This window comes from Lepisma saccharinum, chromosome 13 (assembly GCF_977018435.1).
Source record: "Lepisma saccharinum chromosome 13, izLepSacc3.1, whole genome shotgun sequence".
NCBI classification, from domain to species: Eukaryota; Metazoa; Arthropoda; class Insecta; order Zygentoma; family Lepismatidae; genus Lepisma; species Lepisma saccharinum.
In genome coordinates, this window is record NC_139241.1 from 23,332,438 (window position 1) to 23,354,701 (window position 22,264).

Consider the following 22,264-nt stretch of genomic DNA (forward strand, 5'->3'; position numbering starts at 1 on the left):
GTTCCTTATTTACAGCGTTATAAATATTATTATTGTTTGCTTTTCATTGTTCGAACTTTTCGCCTTCATTCTTAATGTACGAATGGTCTTGTCAAGCAAGACCTTCTCTTAATATATTCTATATTTAATAAAACCATATTTATACATTTTAAAATTAAGAATAAAATTCCAATATAAGCAAAAACAAACAAAATAATGTTCACAATGAATAGAAATTTGTTTTCATGATGTAGAGGTTGTTTTAAAAATAGATTCCTTCATGTACGTAAAATTTACGTAGCGGTAGTTACACTGTAATATTGGAACACGGTAGTGTTCTAGGGTTAACCTTACATCCATGCATATACCTACCTATATGTACATATGTATGTATGTATTTATGTATGTATGTAAATATTTATGCATATTCACTACTTACCCATTTTTGACATTTGCAACGCTCTGTAGAAACTAAATATTCAGAGCTTAATCATCGAAATTAAAAAAACAATAGATGTACAATTTGCCAGTAAGAAATTTACTTTTGAGTGCATAGGTGGTGGGGGAGGGGAGCGGGAACAAAATAGAAAACTTACAACTCTGCTAAGATGGCAATTACTGTAAATTTAGAGCTTTTAGGCAGATTTTTTTACAGTCGCTGTATACCTTTGAGGACTAGAGTGATAATTCATTTGAGTAAAATTGGGTCATAGCCTTCGATAAGGCGGGAGGAGAATGGATTTTCGCTATTTTGCGCGATTACAAAATGCTGTAAGTTGAGAGATGTTTAGTTTTTCTTTCGGCGAAGTAACGAACTTGATTGATTTATTGATTTGGTGTTTAAGTCCACTTTATGCACAATAAGGCTAATCGGGACTGGACCTACAGTTTAATTTGGGATCCAAACCATTATGTGCCTCTACTGGGTAGAAGTGGCGAACTTGTTTCAATAATTTAAACTTACTCTAACCTCTGGCGTAAATACTCTAACCTCTTGCGATATCTTGAATTGTACAAACATTGCCACAACAACAGAAACAGTGCTTTCATGTCGCACAAATATCTACACATTCAGTTTCTTGCTATAAGCGAGTGGTATAAGCTATTATTTTAAACAGTGGATCTACAAGCTGATGGTTGATTTGCTGACTGGATTGGTTTTCGTAGACACACCCGCATAATGTCGTTCGAAGCTGTGCTTCAGGACAACTCAGGGCATTATTAAATGCTTCGATACCCATGGAGAACATTATAAGCTGCAACCCTAGCTCCAACTTGTTCAAACACAAATCTAGAACATATTTTAAAAACGAAGATTAATTGCTTCACAATGAAACTACTCGTTACGACCCTGTTGATTACAATTTTACAACTTTGTTCACTACAATGATAAACAATTCAGGATTTGAGGAATAAAAGGGTGGAGGAGCGGCACCTCACGGTCGTACACATGCTTGACACATGCGTACATGAACATACCTTAGCCTACAAGAAAAATTGTTCCCACAAGAAAAATTGTCCCTACAAGAAAAATTGTCATTTAACCAACTTTTACCTCAAGTATGCATTTTGTATGCGATATTTAATGGGAATAAAATTTGACTATTCCTAAAAAGATATTTCGGTCCCCCGTTTTTCTTCTATCTTTCTCGGCGACACTGTAATGTTGACAGAAGCTCTTTGATATTTTCCTCTATTCGGAGGAACGTTGATGTCCATACCTTACTTTCTTCTGTTTTGTTATTTTACGTCCTATTTCTACATCTCTAGGTTAATCACAATACAATGAGGATGAAGGATGAATTAATGAGACAGATGACGGAACAAACACACATCGATTACCCAAGATTCGAACCTAGGATCAGTGTGTGAAAGTGCAACCCCCCTCTTTGAAAGGTTAGTCCCCAGTCCCTGGTTTCTATCCGGCCCTCTGGATTACTTCCTGCTTTAATCCTTCAAATCTCTCCTTTCACCTCACCCTGGGTGCCAAGCGAGCAGATTATATTTGAGCCGGAATTACGAAAGGGGGGTTTCACAATTTATATTTTCTAGTCCCTGGTTCGTTATACATGTACAGAAAGTGAATAAACAACTGGTTTAAAATGGACAGTACTGTAGTTCTTAGAGTTAATTCAGCAAATCATAGCATTTCTAGTAGGGTCTCCTCGATGGCGCAGTGGTAGCGTCGTCACCTTGTAATCAAGGGGTCCCGGGTTCGATACCCGGTGGAGGTACACAGTGGTTCGGATCCCACTTTAAACTGTAGGTCCAGCCCCGATTAGCCTTCCTGTGCATAACGTGGACTTAAAACACCAAATCAACAACAGCAACAACATTTCTAGTAGGATTATATTGTTTATTATACGTTGTTATATATATACATATTTACATATCGTTTCCATGTGTGTCTTGCATACACCAAATTAACAGAGCTATAAATCAATATAATTGCGCACCTATGGCTTACACCATCGGCACTTCCTTTACCGCAGAGTTAGCAAAACTATCTCTGCGGGCCTACCCTCAGCTTAAATTATATTCCGTTCATTACAAATGCGTTTCCTCACGCCTTTACTCTTTCTTCTGGGCATCAATTATTCAATACGGAAATAGCCAAATATTCAAAACTTTTCTAAAGGGGGCTTGGGACAGCAAACAGGGGTTGGCTTAAACCAAATGCTACACTCTTATAATAGTCTAGCCACCAAAAGTGGACTAAACTCAAGGAGATATTCCTCGTCGTCGAAAGATGGGGAAACACTGTTTTCTATAAAAGCCTAATTGGCTTTTTTATAGTCTGGGTAAATGTCCGTGGACGTGGACCACATAGCGTTGGAAAATTCCACTGTAACGGTCTTTGGAAAGACATCTCCCCCACTGGGGTGATAAAAAACAGGGGAATCTAATATCCAGTAAAGCACAATCCAATGAGCACATACACTTACATACAGTAATAACATAAAAGTACACACATGAAAAACATATTACTTTACCCTACACCTTGTAGCTGGCCAGCAATTAATTAACATATTTCCAAAACCAGTAATGCTCAATCCGACCATTACAAGTGCTGCGAGGTTTTTCTTGGCTATGACATTTATGTTACGAAGATTTCACACAAAAGATACAAATATCAAGTACGTACAGGAGACAAGCAAGTTGCTTGAAGCAACAGAGGGTTTCGTACCAAAGCAACAAAATGCAAGGGATACAACACCTGGATCTTCTTTGCAATCTTCAAAGTAGCATTCACTGCACGTGAACGGTGCAACTAGACTATAGAAAAAAACGAACCTTTCCAAGAGTCACCCAATCTACAGGCAACTGAGTTGCTTATTGCGTCGCCCTGGTGTGGAAGGTCACACTTGCTTCTTAATATTCGTTTCTTGTTTACTTATTCTTCTGAAATCTGCTTTGGCCTGAATTTTCCTTAATGCATCAAAATATCTGCTTTCGGAAATTTTAATGAGCACGTTTTAAGAACATCTCAACGACCAAAGTCAAGAATTAGTAGAACTTTTGACTGTCTTCTAATCACCGCAAATTAGCAAATATATTTCCATCAATTGATTGTAAATTGATTATGTACGAGTTACATGTAAATATATTTTGTAAACTTCAAGTTAGTATATTTCATTGATTGATTGATTGATTTGGTTTATTTTACTTCGAATTTCTGCCACTTTTGGATAGTCGCGAAGATGAGGATGAGTGATGATTAGACGAAATTGATTAAGTGATACTCAGAAAGAATACTCAAGCCCCTGGCGCTGACCACTCCGACGGTTAGTGTATTTCATTTTACATAGAACTTTAAATATTTTTTTTTCTTCCATGTGCAGCAAGTTGTACCACAGTTATGTTCTGAATTTGGCAACTTCGACATTACCGTTAACGAAACAAATAGTTGATGAAGGTACGATGAATAAAAGCGAACTATGGAGATCACATTTTATGTATTTTCCGCCCATAATTATAATACATGAAAAAGTTAACCCACAGTTTTAAATTTTCACATGCAAATTTGCTTCATTATTCGGGCTGGTTGATTAGAGAATAACAGCAGTGTACGTAAAAATGATCAAGCATAGCGTTATGGGCCTCAGGTTGAAATTCTAAGTAAAGCATGCAGGTGCGAAAATCCCTCCACTTATTTCATGAGTTCATGATTCATGCTTATGTCACGTCGTAGATATGTAAAAATAAGTTAGAGCGGTGTTTACAGTGTAACTGCGAATGCTCTATGCTATGGGTACTAATCAGAAAGTAGTATATCCATAGTTGAACTCACATTGACAGACAAACAATTTTATCGACATGTCAATTATTCCATAATACTAGACTTAAGACTACTTTCAATCCAATTTGCAATTATTTCTGAGCAATCGACAGGTATATGTTGTCAAATTGTTTACCCTCACCTACAAACAGACAAACCATTTGAGAACATTTTGCCGAGAGAAGTTGTCATAGGCATAACTTGGCGGGGGCAAGAGCGGGCAACCCCCCCCCCCCAAAAAAAAATCAGGTGTTGAGTGAAAGAGAGGTATATTCCACACATAAAATGTCAGAAACAGAAAATAGTTCAGAACTCAATGTGCTGTCAGAAATGTGTGAATATAAGAACACTGATCATGAGTTTCAACATAGATCTTTCTTGTGTGTGAGGAACAACATTACGAGAACATTTCCAAATTTGAAATGAACTGTTCAAAACATTATTGACAACCTCCGTGAGTTCAGGATGCTGTGAGCATTCTTTCTTGCCCTTCGAAAGCTCAGGACCAATACACTGTATACTCAAAACTACTGGGCATTAAATACTTCGCCTTATTGCTGTTTTGTATATTTAACAAACGAATGATATTAATAGGTCCAAAATTATAAATGAATTTTACTCGGACGCAACTCGTCAAGAAAGGAAACTGAATCTTCATTAGATTGATTTTGTGTTTTAAGTCCACTTTATGCACAGTAAGGCTAATCGGGACTAGACCTACAGTTTAAGTGGGATCCGAACCACTTTGTACCTCCACCGGATATCGAACCCGGGACCCCTTGATTACAAGGCGAGGACGCTACCACTGCGCCATCGGGGAGGCCTGAAGCTTAGAACTAGAAGCTTCACTCATACTTGTGTGCTATATGTGGTATGTGGCGCATCGGATTTATATGCTATATAAAGATCGAAATAGGCTATGCATAAAAACACCTTCGAAATTGTATTATGGTCTATATATGTTTATGACCTCACGGATACTCTTGGGGATGCCACGTCTCACATGATTCCAAATACTGAAGGAATTCCCGTCTAAAGCCCACATATCTTGCGTGGCTGGGTACCATCATTTTTCAACATAGATAGCGCAAAACTATTGCATTTCTATCACTTGTATTTGAAGAATATATATCGTTTACAGAGGAGGAATTGATGAGTTGCTGGGCTCATTCATAGTTTTCTTGTGCAATAATAGAACCATTATGCACTAGAGGTATTAACTGCTCAACATGAGTGACAAAACTTGCTGCAAACAAATTGTAAAATACCACGACGTGTTTCACACGCTAAAAAATAGTTTAACTATACTGTGCAAGATGAAACTAAATTCATGCAAACAACCTCACACCGTACTGCATACTTTGCACACCATGGTACAGAGTTTTCAAAGGCCTGAAATTCTGGCCAAAGCACATGACCAGTTTTCTTGAAATGTATTATTATTTAATGAGGATACAGGGGTAAAAAATTGATGTTAAATAATTCAGAATCACCCCTTCCCCTCTCCAGGTACACTTTGGACGTCATCGTATATACATGCTTGAGCTCCGATTCTTATTCTTTAAAATGGCAGAAATACAAAGAGCGAACTATCGCGCCCTCTCACAGAAAATACTACAAAATTTAGAAAGAGAACTACATTGGTTAAATGTCCAATTTATAAAGTAGGTATTTCAGGGCTTTGGAAATATTGTGTGGTCCTTACGGCATGGAGGAAGTCCTGCTCTTCACGGCCACCGGAAATGACATGAAATCGTGGAAGATATAAGAGTGAAAATTTCCATACAAGTCGATATTTCTCTACGGCTCAAGTGCTGGGACGTGCACAGAGGATAGCAGAAAGTCAACAAATCTGAAAAGTTTCATGCTTTGTGACGTATAAATTATCTTGTTAAGTTGTTGTTCTAACCTCACTTTATACACTAATAGGATAATCGGGACTGGACCTACAGTTTAAAGTGGAATCCGAATCACTATGGGCCTCCACCAGGTATCGAATCTGGGACCCTTGATTACAGTTTAAAGAATATTGACAACAATTGTATTTGTAAATTCCCAGGTGAATAACCAGATGTTACTTTAAATATCAAAAGTATTAAATTGAATATTTAAATGCGGACAGTTTGCAATATATTAAATAATTCTGGCATCAGCGAATGTGCATGATCATCATCTATTCACTGTTGAAACAGTTTGACCTTAACTCCTTCAATATTAAAATTTCTAACATGTACCATTTGAAACAAGTATTTTCAGGTGGGGAAGGCCACCTTAAAACAAGCCCCCAAGGACTAATATTTGCAACCAGAAAGAAGAATGCTCTTTTATCTCCTAAGTTTAAATTAAGTATAACAACAAAAGTTTGCTGTGTGTTTAAAATTTCTATTCGGCTTGTTAATTTTCCAATAAATAATTAATGGTTTTAAAAGTTTAATTAAAAATTGATTTTATATTAATATAACTTTATAATTTTACAAATACAGTAGTTATGGGATGAAAAAATTTCGATCCTGCCCCCCCCCCAAGTTAGGTCTCAAGTTACGCCCATGGAAGTTGCTATTTAAAATATCTATCAAATTACACGTTCGTAGCTTTAATTGAGTCCAAGATATTTAAGTACAAGAATATTTTCATTGTTGACTTTCGATTCATTGCCTCTCATAAACAGACGGATATTCACATCCAGATACTTTATACCGCTCCATGCTAGTATTTGATAGGTCTACCTATCTACGCTTCTATTTTATGGTTTTTAACTATCTATCCAATTATTTCGTGAATGACTACAACAATGAAATAAAAGATTTTTAATAACGCGTCCGGTTGGTTTGACAAATTTCGATTTATACCTGGAACAGTTTCGGTCACGTCACCACTTTAAAATTCAGGGTGATTCGAAAGTCGAAAGAGAAACACCCATATAATTTATACAGATATTATAAACCGTGAATGCAATCACGTGCAGTATGTAGGAGTTACTTTCTTCTCCTGTTTTGTTATTCTACGATATTTTTCTACCTCTCTAGGTTAATCGCAACACAATGAGAATAAATTGATGAAAGTGGATAGAAAGTTTTTCTTCTTTTTTTAAAAAAAATGGGAATAGGCAAATGACATATCAAATTCATGTAAAATTTTCTGAAAAATTGAATGGTGAAATCCGGTTTTAAGATATCTGTATTACTTTCGAAGTTACGGGGTGTCAAAAAGTACCGACGTATAAACAGGCAAAAACATGGAACCAGCCAATTTCATGACAACGCATAACGTTAAACCAATAATATCATTACCATTATGTCTTGGACTAAAGAGTGCACCAAGAATTCCCGCTCCAACTTCAAATCCGCTTATTATTTTTTAATTCGAAATACCGAAATAACGTGAAATTTTCTGAAATATCACATTTTGAAATCCTTTTTAAGGGATTTTTATTCGTTTTTGAGTGTCTGCATAATATAAAATTACGTACTTAATAATGGTTCTCCTGAACTCGAAAACTGTCAAAGATGTTTGATGTGTTACTTATCCCTATTCCCATTTGAATAAAGGTTAAATGAAATATGTCGAATAAATATGGAGGACGGGGTATCTAACATGCCTCAGAGATGAAGCACTTTATCTCCTAATACCGCATATGGCTACATTAATGGTCGATGTTTCAACTTGAACAGAAAATGTAAATATTCAATAAAACTTTAAAAAAGCGAACTTCGAGTCTTTATATCGAAAATTAACAGACTATGACTGGGTAAATCTATGCGATATTGAGGATGTCAATACACTAACTAATACGTTTTATGATATTTTATATAATATTTTGTATGACTGCGTACCACTGAAACGCATCAAGGTACCTAAATATCCTGTGTGGTTCAATGGTGACATTATTAGGAAAATAATGTCAAAATTATATCATTACAAAAAGTGGGAAAAGGTCATTGCAACGCAGAGTATCATGAAGGGAAATACAAGAATCTTAAGAAAGAGATAAAGAAAGGGCTAACAGCAGCGTACAAAGTGTACATCCGTGAGACGGAGGAAAACATAGGGATAGATGTAAATAATGTATGGATTTATATTAGAAATAAAAAGAGGGATTCAGGTAGCAATACTTTTGAATACAACAATGAAATCTTACACAATGGGCACGATATTGTAAATGCATTTACTACCTACTTTCTATCGGTGTACAAAGATTCTTCACAGTACTCTATAGTTGAATCAGATAAGTGCGAAATCGGAGTGCTTTCCCAACTCGATATATCGCATATCGAATTGGATGATATCGAGGAAGCAATTAAAATGTTGAAAGACAAAAAATCAGTGAGGATGGACATCATTCCTCCCTATGTGGTCAAGGCGTAAATAAAACCATTGAGTATAATATTCAATAACATTTTAGAACATCACAACTTCCCATCAAAATGGAAAATCACTAAAGTTAATCCCTTCCCAAAAAAAGGCAAATGTAAAGAACGTTGATTGCTTTAGGCCAGTGTAAATTCTCTCAGTTTTTTTTGCAAAGTGTTTGAACAAATACTGTACGAGAGAATAATGGCCAACGTACGACCGGCTATATCTCCCATGTAACATGGTTTTATATCGCGGAGGTCGACAATCCCAAACCTTGCCGAATTTGCACATTTTGTAGCTTATGAATTAGACGAAAGGAAATAGGTATCTATGCTGACCTGGCCAAAGCGGTCGATTCGGCAAATGATGACATTTTACTTCAGGAACTATCGTATTTTAATATATTTCTGAAAACGCAATTATGCTGCTAAAATCTTACCTCATGGACCGAAAGCAAATTGTCAATTATAGAGGAAACATATCTCGGGAATACCCTACGCCTTCTGGGGTGCCGCAGGGATTCAATTTGGGCCCACTCATTTTCTTACTCTTTATTAATGACCTCCTGAAAATTATTACGAAATCACGTTGACTTACATTTGCTGACGATGTAAAAATATTTAGAACAATTTGCTCTGACGAAGACAGCCTTGACTTGCAGGCAGACGTAAATAGATTACTACAATAGAGCGAAAATAATATAATTTCATTTAATCTTGATACATGTCAGGTAATGTCTATAACAAACGCTGAAATAAAAGTAAACTTCCAGTGTCAGATGGAAGGAAAACAAATAGCTAAGGTCACTAAATTCACGGATCTTGTGTCACGTATGACGCAAATCTATGTTTTAAATAGCATATGCATCATATCCTTAACCAAGCATATAAGAAATTAGGATTGATAAAAATATGTGGGGAAGATCTAGAAAGTACATCAATATTAATAATTTTTGTATGTCTCCCTAGTAAGCTCACTCGTAGAATATGCATCGGTAATATGGCAGCCCTTGGACAAAAAAAAAAAAACATATGAGGGAAATAGAAATGATTCAGTGAAAGTTCTTGAGGTTCATAAAGTATAGAGAAGACAAAGTATATCCTAAATTCAATCCGTACTCTGAGCTTGTATCGCAGTTTAACATTGAAAAAATTGAAGAAAAGTTTAATCTTAATTTGATGAGCACGTTATATAAAATTGCAAATAACAAAATAGACTCTATAGGGTTAGTATCTGCATTACAATATCATGTACCTCAAATGAGAAGCAGACCGAAACCCGGTTTGTTTCATGTACCAAAATCTAGAACAAATTATGTAAATATATCTCCGATGTGGAAAATGGGTAAAACTTATAATGAAGTAGTAGCAAATGATCCGAGCGTTGATATAAACAGTCTGTCATTTCAATCTTTCAAAAGAGTCCTACTGGCTCAGTGGAGAAAGGGGTGAGGGGTTCGTCTGAATTAGTGAAACAATTTATGTTATGCACAGATATATGTAATGCACATAAACAAATGCACAAAATGTATGCATGTCTTAATGGAACAATGTTCTGTGGCATCATTTGTTAAATAAATAAATAAATATAAAATATCTGGAGAAAATATATGTGCGGTTTCCGATTTTTGGATTCGATTGGAGATAATTTATACCGGGATTGTTTAGAATTTTCTTTGTCGTAAAATTGTGTTTATTTTTGCGGATGTAGCGTCAACAGATTCTGTTGATATGGATGTCTCAACTCGCATCGACTCTTGTCCCTCACGGCCAGACAGACGGACGGTCCGATAGAGATGGATGTGTTTACCTACTATCTGTTAGGTCTATCAGATTTTTGAATTTGTAGCTTTGAGACACTGATCGTTCATACGGGCTGATGGACTTGGACAGAAACACTTTACACATTCGCTAATCAGTTTCCTAAAAGGAATATAAGATAATCCAAAAATATAATATAAAAATAATATGGCAATAAATATCGTGTTTAGTAACGTTACAGAAAACCATGAAAAATAAAGTGGGATATTACACAGCCTTTACCCAGTCATAACTATATTTTTTAATATATATTAAACATAGCTTGTTTATTGTGATAAATGTGAGGTAAAAGGTAAAGTTCCTCGTGCAGATAGCACCGTGCCATAAAGGCACATTTAGGGGATATAGGTATAGGACCCCTCATATTCTCGAACTCGATCTCGGCCATTTGGAGGTGATGTGATCAGCAGCACGCTGCCGCCGAATTTACCCCTCAGGGTTGGCCCCAGGTAGCAATAAATTTGAAACTGTGTGAGCCCAGACCCGCTTTATGCGGGGACAAGGCCGGGAAAAATTCCGAGAGTATATCAAGCCCCACCCGGAAATCGAACCCTGGTCACCCGCTTGGCAGTTAGACGTCCTGAGGAAAATAACTTCCATTAATTTTTTATCACATCATTCGTAGCATATATTTTGTAATATCAACTTTATAATAAAGATGTATGTATTTCGACGTTCACAAGATTGGACGTTTGACTTCCAATCTACCTACATCACACGATGCAGTTCAAAGTGATTCCAGCGAAGGAACTCAAGGTCGAAATGGAGCAGTGGACATGCTGTGAGCAACTTCCACAAATGTTCTCTGGGGCTGCTGTGTTTTTATCAACAACGAAACACAAGACATTAGGTTCCAAGCATGTGCGTGGGTATCACCAATCGAGGCATTGCAATCTGAACTTCTAACCTGTCACGTTTCTCCTTTCCTTCTCAAGTCACAAGGCAGCTGATTCTGATATGCTTACGCCACGGGGAACGACCTACGTTTTTTTATTCACTTCTGCTGAAAGGTTTTTGGAAACTATGAATGAAGTTAATGAGAAGCGGAAAATTGAAGGATCTTTTCTTGTGATTGGGTGCTTGTTTATTTACTCATCATTGCTTATATGCACAATTAGCTGAATTGATTGATTGATTGATTTGGTGTTTTAAGTCAACTTTATGCACAGTTACGCTAATCGGGATTGGATCTACAGTTTAAAGTGGGATCCGAACCACTATGTGCCAGGGACCCCATGATGACAAGGCGACTACTCTGCCACTGCGCCATCGAGGAGGCCTCACAATTAACTGAACAGAGACGAGAGGATAACGGTGTATAAAAAGTAAAAATGAAGGACAGGGAATAAAGCGTCAGCGGCACTATTTCGGCAGTCGCCTGAATAGACTCAACAAGACAACGAGAATTTTAAGGCTGTCGTGAGATGTGAAGCAGTGACCACCCAAATATAAATACGTATATCCTTTACCGAGAAAAATGAAAAACGTAATACAACTGATAGCGAGTGGTTGAAGCTGCAATCAAGGTTCTCCGGGACCGATTCCACATTAAACTGTAATTCAAAACACGGTTAAAAATATATGCTAAATAATTTACTCTATTTTATTGACACATACACTGAGGAATTTAAGTAGGGGCTTCGCCGATAGGACGTTGATCTTGTAAATATAGGTTCCAGGATTTGATTTCTTATGGGGTCACGTTTCAAGTTGTCCTTGTCGCACTTTGAATTTGTAGCTCCAGTTCGATCAGATCGGGCATAAAGTGGACGTAAACTTCCGCTCGATTCGGTCAAAAATAATATGAAATACTGGCAAAATACATCTGCAAGAGTGAAAAAGCAGCATTAGGCTTCTTACTAATTTTCTGGAAGCGCCACTGAATTCATGGCAGAAATAGACGTTATTTAATTTCGTTCACATTAAGACGATCCGATTTTATGATGTTATTTATCTATTTTTTTTATTTATCTAAATTTAATTTTCCTTCCATTTCTTCCACACTTTTACGTCAACCATAAAACTTTACCTTATTTTACAGAATGAAATATTCAATGTTTGTCTCGTATGCTCAGAATATAGTATAAAAATTAGGAGCTTAACTCCGTGGGGGGGGGGGTGGAGGAGAATATTTTTTTTTGCAGCTCATAGAAATATCATCCAGGAATATTTTGATAAATAGGTGTTACATTTGCAAAATCATAAAATTACTGATTACTTTAATCCTCGGGTTTCAGGAGTTAACAAAAGTACCATTATCTCGTGATAAACCAAAAAAAATTGGGAGCAATTGCTCCTATGCGCCTACTAAGTTACGCCTATGGTTGCCTCACATAAATGCGTCGCTGGAAACCCATAACAGTTTGAAGAATCTTTTAGTCTGTGGTTATTTCTCCCTACACATCGCAGTAATTAAGTACCAATAGAAGTTTCTTCACTTCAACTGAATCTTAATCTTTTCTCGCTATCGATATTGAATCAAGGAGAAATAAGTGGGAAAAATAACTAAACAACATGTATTTACCCGTGATAGGGCCTCTCTAACTTTACACTTTTAACGGACGTCTTTTTAGCTCATGACTTCCTTCTGACATTAACACTAACATTAAGGCACGCGACACACAATATAACCTATCCTAACAAAACATTACCAAACCAATTACACACTCTTGTGATTTTGTATCTGTATAAATATTATTAATGTTGAACACTAACACACATTTACCTTCTACTATTATTAACGTTTATTTTAATCTCTTATCTCCTCGTAGAATGCTGTAAAACCAACGTTGTTCAGGGAAACCGAACAAATTTGGTTCTTCATGCCAATGTCACAGTGAATTACTGTAAACAAAAAAATAAGGAAAATAAAGGATGAATGAAAGAAGGAATCCGTAAAAGAAAAATCGCGGAACTCACGCCCTGAATTAATTTTCAGGTACCAGGGCATAAGAAAATACCTCCGAAAGTATGGTGGTCGGTCCCCCCCTTTTTCCTTCTGATAATTCTAAACCCATCAAAATACTCAGTCATCTGTAAAAGTAAAGGTTGAACAATGTTCCGCAACCTACTTGTCCTCGCAGAAAACCATAAATTATCCAGTACTGAACACGGCACATCATAAAATTTATTTATCTAAAAAAAATACATTACGGCACTCTTGATATAAATTAAAAGTTTAGGAATGAGTTACAATATAATCAGTTAAAATACTACTACTACTACTACTAATAATAATAATAATAATAATACAATTCACTGCACTCATAGGTACTTTTGGTATTATTATTGAAACGATTCATGCAGCTGATTATATGGATCCGAAACGCCTGTAGAGATTATGTATTTGTAAAAACAAACTGACCCTTGTCATCAAGGGGCGTCTTATTTAAGTCATGACAATGACAGAGCGAAAAATACAAACTTAAGAAAACAAATGTGTAAAGTAAAAAGTCAAGTGCTCCCCTGTGCATTGCACCATGCCATGAAGGAGTAAAGTGGGCGTGGAGTTTGGACCCTACACTTTATTGATCACGGTCGAAGGTGGGGGTGAAGTGATCAGCACCACGTCCATGGCCGCCTTCTTTCGCCAAAAGTTTTCTCCAGGTGCCCACTTTATACGACGCTGGGTGGGCACCAGAACCGCTTGAACAGGTGGAAAATATATAGTTTCTCCCCCGCTGGGGATCGAACCCGGGTCTCTCGCATGGTAGTCAGATTAAATAATTTACATTCAATTTGTTACTACAGACAAAAGTTCGCAGCACACCCGTGACCTTGTGGAGGAACACCGGTTGCGAAACATAGATTTAGATAGAGGGCAATGGCGCCAAATAATAAGAATTAAAAGTATTTCAGAAATCGAATTCCAGAAAGCTGTGGGGTAAAAAGTGACCTTCAGCCAGACACTGTTTCAACCTCTCCTGACGAACGCCGATACACCTTGTATATCTTGGCCTTTGACCGGGAGGTGATTCTCCGGTACCCACAAGGTCTGCGCGGAAAGAAATCGTGTGTATACGCTCCCCCTCTCTCCGCACCACCACCCGAAACCTCCCCCCTTACTCCACTTCCCCCCGGGTACCGACAAGGGCGATAAAACCAGAGCGTGTGGGTGTGTAACGCGGACGCGATTTTTCTGCCACCTGGTGTGGAAAATAGTAAGCTCATCCCACACGTTGCATTGAAATTTGCCACCCTATGGGGACACGTGAAAAACAAATTTTCCCAAGTAAGGATGCTATCCATCAGGTTCTTGCATGTATTTCCTATTAGGTAATTTCGTTGTCGTTCCACAAAAATTCAAGGGCAGTGATCCGAGGCTTCTAAATGTATTTTCGTAACGATTTCCTTGTGGGGACCGGATTTTGGTCCCCACAAGTCGGTGCGGTCCCCACAAGGTGGATTCACAACTGACGAGTGTCCCCATAAGGTAGCATCTGCAAAAGCACACACACACACACACACACACACCCCTGTTTTCCCACCCTCCATTAAGAGGAAGCTCGACTTTTCACGCCAAAGCGAGGAAGTTTTAAAAGTGTTCTGATTGGCCTGAGATTTTTACACGTAATAGAGCTACTCCCGAGGATACCGGGAATCTGGGTGTGGCTGCTATACACTCCACGGAAGTTGAGATATTGACAAAGAATGTGCGGACCAGCACAGCACCCCCAAGAGAGGAACGTGCAAACTTAAGAGTATTGCGAGGAATCGTTATTCATTTGTTCTTTCTTAGGTCACACACTGTGTTGACGAAACGTTATGTAAGAGGAATCTACAAGCACCAAACCCCGAAGCGAGGAACCAACTAAACACAATAGTGTTCGTAAAACGTGAATAGAGAGGAACTACATAATGATTGGCGGTTGATTCGAAGCGCGCGCTGGTGTTTGACGGTCATAACTCGGCCCCCATTGGCTGCGCTAGCTGTCAGTAATCTGCCGTCCATCACGCGGCAACCCAAGCACCGCCCTCCATAGCAAAACATATGGGAATAAATGTTGCAACAATGTGCGAGAGCATCTCCGCGCCAAAAGGGGTGGAACAAGCTGGTTTCGGATGGCTTAGTAACGGTGCAAGCGGTACGACAGGCAAGGAACGTACGGTGGACATTTTCTATCTCGCGCAATTAGTCGACGTAAGGTGAAAGGAAATAAATGCAGGCCCGTAGCTAGAGGGGGGCAACTGCCCCCCCTGCGAAATGTACAGAACACATTCCTACCTGGTATTCTCACTAATCTTTACAATTATATCCTGTATTACTCTAGAAACATAACAAAGACACTTATTGATTTTGTGATTTAATGAGGTGTGTGGGAAATAAAAGGAAACAAATGGGGAGTTGTATCTTAGGGATATAGAATAAATTGTGGTAGAATGAAAAAATATTTTTATAAAAAGAATATATTTGAATTTTCATCACATGGACTTGTTACTTATTTGGGTTAGTTCTTAACACAGCTTTATTCACAGAAAGGCTAATCGGGACTGGACCTACAGTTTAAAGTGGAAATCGAACCACCTTGCAATGTGCATCTACCACCACCATTGCATGGCATCAGATACTATTATTTCGATGGATATTGTGATGCGTTGGAGGCTGATCGCTGTTAGTATTGTCAGTTGGGATGTCTAGATAAAACTGTTTTAAAATATATCTTAATTTTGGCCATTTAAGCCATGGTTGAATTTTCTTCACTTCCATTGGAACACCGTTAAGTCATGTTGATATTTACTTATATTTATTTATTTAACATAAAATATGTGTACCGTCACGTTGACCTAGAAGATGATCAGATGAGAGAATGAATGAAAAGTATATATGAAATACAGGGTGTTTCACTCGGTCTCGGCCAAGGAGAATCCTGATTTCGGACAGAAACCTAATTTCGAATTTCTCTTTTTCTGCATAACCACTAACCATTTGTAAGCTGCCACTTAGAGCGATTTGATTCAAGATAGTTTTTGAATCCGACCCTGTGCATGTGAGCAATATTTTCAAGGGTTCGAGACAGTATCGCCCTGTGTCTGGGTATTACACAAACTCTTGTCGAACGATGGAGAGGTGGTCTCGACACATTGATTGATTGATTTGCTTTATTTTACTTCGTTTTTTGTGCCACTTTTGGGTCATTTGAGAAGATAGGGGTGAGTGATGATATGATGAAATTAATAAAAGTAAAACATTATCCTAAAGCTGACGCCACGAAAATAGTCCAGTCAAGGTCACAACCATCTACCTACAGTTTTTATCAAATAAGCAACAATTTCAACTGAAAGATTTATACGCGATCAAATAGAACGTAAATTATAGCTGTTGTCTACTCTTACGGATGAAATCGAAATGTAAATGTTCTAGAAAAAGTCGCTAAATCAAATGTACTTTTAAAAAATAGCAAAAAGGTGAAAAAATCTAGTACTTGCCTATAAAAACAATATTTCCTCGTTACTTTCCTCTTCCTCTGAACACTGCACTTCACACTGATTACTGATGTCAGATACTAAATCAACGAGAAAATGCATTGCAAGAACGTTGTTTATTATTTCTGTGCACTTGGTTTTATGCAGACGAATGCATGCTGCACTGCAGCTGTCACCAAACCTTTTCATACATAATTCGGACAAGTGATTCACGGTTAACAAAGAACAGTCTTCGGCAACAAATAAAGCTAAACCAGCTTCAGCACTAGAAGTATTTAAATTTTCCGGTTTGAACTGTTTTTCTGTTGTTTTGCAGAACAGAAGTAACCAGATCTGACTTTATGTTTCTGTGTTTCCGAAAGTTTTTTTCAGATCAGTAGCTTTGGCATACAGATAGTTCTATTTTGCAGTACTTACAGTACGCTTTCGCCGTGTCACTATCGAAAGGGGCCAACCATTTGTAGAGGATTCCCCACTCCTTCCGGTAATGTTGCTTGTATTGCGGTTTTCCCATACTGGACACTACCCTGTCCTGGCCTGCGCACAAATCCACACACAAACTTTATAATTTACACTAGCACTTCCTTTGTCACCACACACTACACAAAAAACTCCAATCTGAACCCACACACGACGCGACCGCGAAGTCAAACGTTCTGTTTTATAATAACTCAGCCGCAACGGAGCCAGGAGGAGTATCGGATAACAATGAGCTGTGAGCAGTGATGTTTACAAACATCACAAACCTTACTGGAAAAGTGGATACGCTTTGCTTCGGTTTCTCTTTGCGCATCAGAAGCGAATTGCGAGGGTGTTTACTTATTTAATAACTATGAAACGGTATTTAGACGTACCTACGCATATATTTTGTGAATTCTCCAGATTAGTTGCTAAAGAGCACACGAAGTAGCCAGAAAAGTCACTTTTTCACGTCTTTTGTCGCCAACTAGCATTACAAATCCGCCAGGTTTAGCGACTTCTCGCTAGAGTTAACAACACTGCTGCTGCGTTTCGTATCGCGCCGGGTTGGTCGCTTCCCCGATCCCCACTTCTCTTGGCAGAATGTAGAGCGCCCGCCGTAACATTAGACAATAACTATAACTTGCATTCTAATTGATCACCTATACACTTTCAGTGACAAAAGTTTGTAATAAAATATTCAAATTAATTTTGAAAACAAATAGGCTACAACGTTTTTATTGTAAGATGTCAGCTATATTTTATGGTTCATTTGAACGAGTTGTGCTGCGCATTGATCTTGCGCGCTCGCTACCTGTGGTTTTTGCCAGGCTTCATTTACTTACTGGGGATGCAAATATTTCCCGTAACTCTACAAAACATTATATTTGTCTCTTCCACAGTAAGAATCAACACACTCTCTATCTATCTCTGTAACAACGGCGGCAGAGGATTAGTCATCTATGAGTGCGGAAAGGGTACGGAATGAAATGTATGGAGTACGATGTTAAAAATATAGAATGCATAAAACCTTTAGCCACTACATCAAATACTAATCAACTTTTAGTATGTTTCTATGAAAATATGTCAATGAAAGTGAAGACTTCTGTAGAAACTAACTTAATTTTTGTATATATGTGTTATTTAGCATCGCTTTTCTGCCACTTTAGACCAAACAGGAAGATGAGGACGAATGATGATTAGATGACATTGGTGAAAGGGAACTCAAGGCCGGGGCTCTAACCATTGAACTTCAGTGACAATATCAAAAGTCCACCACTTATTGGACTGTGCCATCGAGGAGGCACTTAAGTTTTGCAAGTTTTTTTTCTTTTTACCACAGCCAAAACCCACAGGCTATGAAATTCGAAACGAACAAAGCTTGTTCAAGGCTGGCCATGGTATACTATATTGTGTACAATGCTATAAGTTACAATCATAAAGAACTAAGTGTTGTTTTTATCAACAATACTCAAAAAAGAAAATATACTCACACTAAGCTACAGGTAATTATCGAAAGCGACAAACAAAAGAAGAAACAATTTTTAACAACAATGCTGACGGAAAAGATACAGCAGCCGCTGATCTTTGTAGAGACCGCATTGAAATAAATGTAGCTTTCTAAATTTTTCGTTGTCTGCAAGATTCTTGAAAATCTTGTTAACCTTTGCAATGATTATTTTATTTTGCTTTCTAGTGTCCTTTCGGGACGCTTCACTTCCACCGGCTAATGTTCCACAATGCTCCTCAATCCTCAATACTCAGTGGCGACGATTGGGTTCCAAAACCAAGGGAAAAAATACCAAAACTGGGGGGGGAAGGGCAAAAACAGTATATTTCCCTTTGTAGATAAGATTTAGCATAGTGTGAGGGCAAGAGTGGCGAGAAGTGAGGGGGCAACTGCCCCCCTCGCCCCCTCCTAATCGCAGCTACTGTACTAATACTAAATAGATAACCAAATAGCCCTTTCACAAAACAACATCGAAAAAGAAACCAGCCGCAAACGTACGGTCAAGGACACTTGTAGGTTGTACTGATTTAATTGAAAGTCAATGGTATTGTTATAATCGAGAAATGTCCCTGACTGTACAGCGTGCAAAGTGTCAACTGAGCAGCTTAGAACAAGCGAGGCAACCCTAGAGGGCCAGGGGTGTGGAGGAGGCAAGGGGAAACTCCGAAAGCGAGTGTCCTTGACTAGACTATAATTGGCGTCAGCTTTAGTAAAGTGTAATATCACTCATTTAAAATTCATGAATACCTAAAAAATTAGTTGTTCAAACAATGATGAAGTAACTTTCTTTGTAAACAAGAATTACAGGCTGTATTATCGATGTATATAAATGCCTGAATTATTGACAATCCATTTATATTTTGCATGAAAGTGTTCACAATTTAGATTCCCTGCTGTCAAAAACTCTTTGCCACAAATAGGTAAAAAGGTAAAGTGCTCCCCTGTGCTTAGCACCACGCCATGAAGGCGTATAGGGGGTGTGAGGGTAACGCCCCACACTTTCTTGATCCGGTCGTGAGTGGGGGAGATGTGATCAGCATCACGCCCCTGACCGCCTTTACCCCCCAGTTACCCATGTTATTCGACGCTGGGTAGGCGCCGGGGCCGCTTCCATCGTTAGAAAAGTTCCCGGATTTGAACCGGCCGGGGATCGAACCCGGGACCTTTAGCATGGTAGTCAGACGCGTTACCGACTGAGCCACCGCGCCACAAATAGGCACGACAAAAATGTTAATTAAATTAATTTCACTGTTTTAATGCGACGTAATACCCAGAAAAGAATATTCCCTCTTGTTTCTCTGCACTTGATTTTTAATTCACTAGCGTTATTGCTGCATATATTAGAGAAGAAGCTTCTTGATTTTTTTTTCCAGAATAATACACGAGCTTAATACATCCCGTGGCGTAACAATTCTGCACATGGTCTACAAAGATGTCAACGGAAAGTTTAAAGCTTGATGAAAACCTTTTATAGGAGTGTCTTTTCGACATCTGCGATATCAAAGCGTCAAGAATGATAAATAGAAAAAAAATCGACTTTGGTAGTTTTTGTTCCTTTTGTGCGGTCCTGGAAGACAATATGTGTAGTCATAGTTAAAGCCCGCTTATTTCTCTTTCGGTGGAGCCCTATTTCAAATCCGTGGGTTTAGCTGCTTGCACGTAACATCCATTCCAGTGATAACTTGCACTTCTCCAGCATTCAGCATCCCAAGTTGACCACCGCCTGGAATTTCAGGATGCGGAAAGGGCTTCAGGACTGTTGATATGTTGTTTTGACATCAAATAGAACAGATGTATAAATTTTCAGATTCACACAATTTTTGCAAGATTAAAACCTAAATTGACCGTCTAAAATGGAAAGTTAGTCTCCTTGGCTGCCCCAGTCGTTACAAAGCTATCAAGGAGCACTTATTGGCGCGAGAGAAGAATCCCTTTTAATTTAATTTTTTATTTTGTGCGAGACATGAGAGTGTATAGTTGTGTTTGTCCCATTGTACACTCGTAAATTCATTCTCATCGTCACCCCAAGAGATAAAAAACAACGAAAATAACTGAAGAAAAAGAGAGTGAGTGTCGAGAAGTTTCGACCTATACAATCGTTGAGGACGCGGTGCAACCTAAAAAGACCAATATTGTTAATTGTGTGCATTACCTTGTTTTTGCTGATCGCTGATTAAATTGTTTTTTACATACTTGTAAAATATTCATTGCATATTGAAAACACTTGTTTTGTAAAAATAAAACCAATCGAACGCAGGCTTAGGGTTGTCCGACCTGAGATGATGTCATGCTGTAACTGCTGTTGGCGTAAGTGAAGAGATTCCTTCCTAGAGTTTTCTCACTAGCCACTGGACTAACTGTGATCCTATATATTTTATACCCTTAGTCCCTTACCGTTGGAAAGAAGTATGCACACAAAAATTACAAAGCAATTCGAACTTTCAGGATTCGTGATTTTGTTTATTTCCCTTCGCTCTTGTGCCACTTTTGGCTACTTGCGAAGATGAGGATGAGTGGCGATACAATGAAATTGATGAAGGAACACTCCTCACACACCCATGACGAGGCCGCGGGATTCGAACGCCGAGACCCCTGGCGACGTAGCGTGCTGTGCTAACCATCATCCGCCACGAAGGCCAGCCTTTCAGGATTCGTCCATTACTGTGTGGCGAGGGGGTTTAAACTTTCACGTTGAGATGAGCAGGCAAGCAATGTTTTTTTCACCCATCCTACTGGTATAAATCATTCTTGCAGTTTAGTGTTGCTATGCGAAGGTAAACTTCCCTCAGGGCAGAAGAATTCAGACAAGATTTTATGTGAAAAGGTGGCGGCGCCAGGGGTGCTCGAGTGAGTGCTTGCGCGCCCCTTAATTTTCTTCCGCACCCCCTTCAGCACACCCTACGTTCAACTGAAAACCCTAACATTACTATGTAATATTATGTCATGTCATATTGAGCGCCGAATGATAGGTTATTATTGTATGCAACAGGCAAGCACTGAAAGAGCTACCAATACTTTTCTGTACTTGCGGCAGCCTCTGTAAAGATCAGCGGTCGTTTTTCTTCTTTCGTCAGCATTGTTGTTATCAATTTTTCTTCTTTTGTTTCTTCATGTGGTCTGTTCGTGGTTTTTGATAATTGCCTATAGCTTAATGTAAGTTATGTTTTTTTTTCTTTTTTCCATTGCTCATAACGGTTTGTTTTCCGCCTACTTGTTCTTCCTTACACTGGAGCAAAAAATGCAGGTGCTTTTAAGGTATCACCTCATCAGGTCGTGCTCTGGAAATTATTTAATATGAGTTGTAACATGAAGGGTAGTTTTCTTCTTAATACGTTCTATGTATTTGTTCCACGTAAAATGTCCAGTAAACGTACCATTTCAAGCTTTTTCAAAGACTGTTACGAAGAGGCCCAATGTTCACGAAGAAATTTTACAGTTCGT